The sequence below is a fragment of the Oncorhynchus mykiss genome, chromosome 2, assembly GCF_057628025.1.
Source record: "Oncorhynchus mykiss isolate SJ-2025 chromosome 2, ASM5762802v1, whole genome shotgun sequence".
Lineage (NCBI taxonomy): Eukaryota > Metazoa > Chordata > Actinopteri > Salmoniformes > Salmonidae > Oncorhynchus > Oncorhynchus mykiss.
In genome coordinates, this window is record NC_143023.1 from 100,546,021 (window position 1) to 100,551,470 (window position 5,450).

General features: G+C 39.8%; 1 non-coding gene across 1 annotated transcript; it reads right to left on the minus strand.

The window, feature by feature from the left end:
• Window positions 1–878: 878 nt before the first annotated feature.
• Window positions 879–1,069, minus strand: LOC118944188 (U2 spliceosomal RNA). The gene has a single exon (XR_005039502.2). It is a non-coding gene; the product is annotated as a U2 spliceosomal RNA (small nuclear RNA).
• Window positions 1,070–5,450: the final 4,381 nt, after the last annotated feature.

The window sequence follows — 5,450 nt, forward strand, 5'->3', positions numbered from 1 at the left end:
ACGTGAATGTTTTAGAGTTCATGCACCAGCACTATTTGTTTGTATGTATCTACTCGGATTTTGAAAATACAAACTAACTTTCTGTTTTGTCTGCTTGGACTCAAGAGACAAGTATAGTCGCGTTAATCTTTTTTTGCAAGCAGTCGTGTTCTTTCGATGAATGTATTTGCAATTTGAACGGTATAATATAATTTTGATGAATGCATTTTATGTTTTAAAAAGACAACTACATTTTGAAAATCCATGTACTGTTTTGCAACAGCTCTCTCTGTTTTATGGACGCTGTTTTGACAACCTTGTTCCAAAAAAACCGAATGGTTTAGACCGTTGTTCCCTGATTTAAATAGTTTAAGAGTACAGGTGCCATGAGGGACAGAAATGCTGACAGCACCTGGTATTCCCAGGCAGTCTCCCATCCAAGGACTAACCAGGCCTGACCTTGCTTAGCTTCCGAGACCGGGCGTATTGTATTGTAATGTGTATATATGATGCACGTAAACACTTCACTGTACCGTTTACACCCTGTATCCTGTGCACGTGACAAATAAACGTTGATGTGATGATCAACTCACCATTCATATCAGTTGTCATAGTCAATATAATGACTAACCTGTACCCCCTCACATTGACTCGTTATTGTTATTGTGTTACTTTTTTAAATGTTCTTAAAACTGCATTGTTGGTTAAGGAATTGTAAGTAAAATATTACGGTAAAGTTGTATTCGGCGCATGTGACAAATATAACTTTCTTAGATTAATTGGGTGACTGACTTGACCACCACTGTCGAGGCATCATTGACATAGATTTACTTAAACGCATCATGATTCTGATAAAAGAACCATCTGGTTAACTTTATCTACTTTTCCTTTACAACGGCAGGGGGTGCACCTTTCCTGGAGATACTGCAATACCAGGTCGATGCGTGGAGTGGACGGCGCAAGCCCCTATTCCATCTCCCTATTCCAAAAATCAATTTAATATATGGTCCCCAGATAGGGGACGTATCAGATATTAAACTGATAAGAACAGAAACTACACTTGATCTTAGCCAAAAGGCCGAGAAGCGATACCGCAATGCTTTCGGGAGGAAGGTGCCGTTCTCAGACACGTCAAATCCGGTAACGGTTACACCAAAATGAGCTCTGTACACTTTACAACAAATATCAAAGATGATGCTATTTAAACGAATGGTGACATAGACTGGGATTTGATCAACGTCGGGAAAAGACACTTTTCACTGTTACAATGTAACACATTGGAAGGTTCCAAAGTGACGTGGACATCCGCCCTCCAATCGGAAACGAGACAAATCCTTATTGAGTTCAAACCAGATTTACAGCTAAATTGGAATAGGAATCTATCAAATAGGGGTGGAAAAAAACAATTTGTAGATAATAAAACGGACATAACATGTTATCTTTTATAAACTGTCTCTGGACACGTTGATGCCACAAGGAACTAAAATAATTGTCCACTTGGTGGCGCCCGACTTCCACCGACCGTCGCCTTGTTCAAGCTATGTGTTCAATCAAAATGCATTTTAATGTTGAACCACTCGACTTCAATTCCAACGTCATCAACGTCATCCAACGTCTCCTGCGCTGGAGAGATGAGAGTTGCAGGCTCATGTCTATCAGAGCAGAGAGAGAGAGATCATAGAAAGTGAATCTCATTCTAGTTTGGTGAGAGATACAGGGGGTGCGGGAGAATAAAGGAAGAGGAACCGTTTACACCCTGTATCCTGTGCACGTGACAAATAAACGTTGATGTGACGAGTTCATCATGTTTCCTCTTATAGAATCACAGCCACGCGAAGGGTTCTGGAGGAGCTGCAGCACACATGAGAAATTAAAATAAAAAGTGCCAAAGTTATAGAGTTACTGTTGTCTGTTCAGAAATACATTTAATAATTCAGAATAGCCTTCTACACTATGACAACGCCTAAACTTCAGCCACAGAGGATAAATGGCTTATTTTCAATAATAGCCTATTAGAGTGTAGCCCAATACAAGGCATAGTCTACAGTCGGGGATGCGCGGTGAACATGTTAGTGAACAAACAGTATGCAGACAAAACTGGCCTTTCGCAATATTTAAAATGCCTACAATCGCGGAAAAACACAGGTCGGAAAGCAAATGGTTCTTGCTAAAAAGAGAATAATCTAATTTGTCAGCTGTTACCAAAATATTTGATCAACTTCCAACTTTTACAAAGTACAAAGTAAAACAGGAGAGTGGCGTTTGGCACGAGCGCATAGGCCATCACCAGCGAGTGAGATGCGCATCTTTGGGTGAATCAGTGAAACTGAAAGCAATTTCCTCCTCATATTGTAGCCTAATGTGTCTCCACACAACTAGACATTGGCTATTGATGGATTCAAGAAGAGGTCGTTTTCATTGATCTCGGATTCTCAGTTTGTCATTTCGCTCATTGACTTGTAGTAAAACCACTACAGACTCCATCAACACCTATTCTGACTGACCTCCAGACATTGACCCGAAAATCACCTGATTACTTCAGACTCATTCTGAACAAGTTGTAGTCTACGAGGATACTTGTTTTTCTTCCCTTGGCATGCACGCTTGGGTAAGCATAAACGCACATGTACAAAGGAACATTCAATGAGGATTTAACCTAGGATCACATAAAAACCTCTTAGGACTAGGGAGCAGTGTTCGGAAGTTCGGATGAATGACGTGCCCAAAGTAAACTTCCTGTTACTCAGACCCAGAAGCTAGGATATGCATATAATTTGTAGCATTGAATAGAAAAGTAGTCATGTTGCTCACTCTTCACTATTTATCTTCTCTATTGAACACGCTATTCTCTGTCTTAAATTGTATTGTTTATTTAGATATTAGAATACCTGAACATTTATTAGGAACCTCGCTTCACTTGTTTGGACGAACTTTAGCGGTAACTTTTTGGAATCGTATGCATGTTGAACAGGTGGATTACTGAATCAAGCAGATATTTTTGGGATATAAAGAAGGACTATATCGAACAAAATGACCAATCATTGTGTAGCTGGGACCCTTGGGATTGCAAACAGAGGAAGATCTTCAAAGGTAAGTGGTTTATTTTATCGCTATATCTGATTTTGTGATGCTTGTGCTGATTTGGAAAGGTATTCGCCCAATTTTTCAGTTTTTGATTTGTTAAAAAAGTTTGAAATATCCAATAAATGTCGTTCCACTTCATGATTGTGTCCCACTTGTTGTTGATTATTCACAAAAAAATACAGTTTTATATCTTTATGTTTGAAGCCTGAAATGTGGCAAAAGGTCGCAAAGTTCAAGGGGGCCGAATACTTTCGCAAGGCACTGTACATTACAGTCCAATTAGATGAATAAGATGGGAGAACTATATTTTGTTTTGTTATGCTTTCATTCATTTTGTTTCATTTTCTTTGACACTTAGGAACTGTTAGAGCCATAAACAACTTCCCCATACAACCATCAGTTAGTGCCACAACGCCACTTATTTGGGAGGAAATGTAATTATATATTTTGTGAGTGTGTGTGTGTTGTTAACTTCATCGGGCTTGGGGGCAGTATTCGGAAGTTTGGATGAATGAAGTGCCCAAAGTAAACTGCCTGTTACTCAGGCGCAGAAGCTAGGATATGCATATAATTGGTAGTATTGGATAGAGGTGAGTATAACAGAACTGATATGGCAGGCAAAAACCAGAGGACAATCCATCCAGAATTATTTTTTTCTCCATCTCACCATTGATAACAATGGCTGGGAATGGGAATATAAAAGGAAGACGTCCCAGATTTCAGTTCCTCGGGCTTCCACTAGATGTCAACAGTCTTTAAAAAGAGTTTAAGGCTTGTTTTGTTTTTAAATGAGCTAGAATTTGTAGTTTTTCTAAGTGGCTCCCATTTTGGCTGTAGTGTTTGTAGCGCATTCCGGGGAGTGCACGTACTTCGTTATTTATCTCCGGTAGTGGTCTCCGGTATTCTCCGTCTTAAATTTGATCTTAAATTTTATAATTTATTTATATAATAGGGTACCTGAGGATTGATTAGGAACGTTGTTTGACTTGTTTAGAAGAAGCTTATTGGTAATTTACGGGATTCACCAGGGAAACCGGTGGATTACTGAGTCAAGCGTGCCATTGAAACATACTTTTTTTGGGATATGAAGAAGGACTTTATCGAACAAAAGGACAATTTGTTATGTAGCTGGGACCCTTGTGATTGCAACCAGATGAAGATCTTCAAAAGTAAGTGATTTATTTTATCGCTATTTCTAACTTTCGTGAAGCGTCTGCTTGGTTGAAAAATGTTTGAAATGCTTTTGTGTGCGGGGCGCTGTCCTCAGATAATCAATCACATGGTGTGCTTTTAAAGCCTTTTTGAAATCTGACAACGCAGTTGGATTAACAATAAATTAAGCTTTTAACCTTTTGCGTGTAGTGGACAGTATTTTTTGTTTTTGGCTAAAAAACGTACTCATTTGAAACGGCCTATTTCTCAGCCCCAGATGCTAGAATATGCATATAATTGTCAGATTAGGATAGAAAACACTCTAAAGTTTCCAAAACTGTCAAAATATTGTCTGTGAGTATAACAGAACTGATATTGCAGGTGAAAACCTGAGGAAAATCCAATCATGAAGTGCCTCTTATTTTGAAACCTCTCTGTTCCTATGCATGAATGTTTAGTATTACGATTTCTGTAATTTGAATTTGGTGCTCTGCAATTTCACCGGATGTTGTCGAGGTGGGAAGGTAGCGTCCCAATGATCCGTAAGAAGTCAACATCTGCCTAAATTACTGCCCAGATCTTCCAGTCTGGATGACCAGACGACAGGTCCGGAACGGCAATTCCCAACCTGGACATACCCTGGCCATTCCTGTGGTGCTTTGCAGCTTCCAGAAAACCTACCAAGGTAGACCACCAGAGGGGGGTGGCAACAGCGATCACCAACTGGACATCCGCCGCCCAGACTAGGAGCAGCCTGCTTCATTCGCCGAAACCTACCTGGGTCAAACACCAGAGGGACACCACAACCAGGACAACCCATGGTAATTTTTATGTTGGTTTGCAACAAGGATAATTGCAAGATTGAACCCAACAAAGGGGGACTGTCATGACGTTGCCCTGTTGGGTGAGGTTTATGACCTCCCCCCCTCATAAATACCTTTCCCCCTTCTCTCTCCACTCTACAGAATGGACTCTTGGAAAACCCTGTGTTACCACAGAGAGACTATGGTAACATCAAAAGGTTGGGGAATGAAACAATATTTCCCTTTCTCAACCAGTTGAAAGTGTCCGTTGCTACTTAAAGAATATGATCTCAGATCAGTTGTTGTCTGGGACATGATATCTGATGATAGGATGACATAAACTGTATCTTGGAAAGTCTACACAAGTCTACACATTCAGATTCACATAGAATTGTTGTGCAATTTAAATGTTTAAATATGAAACTATTTGTG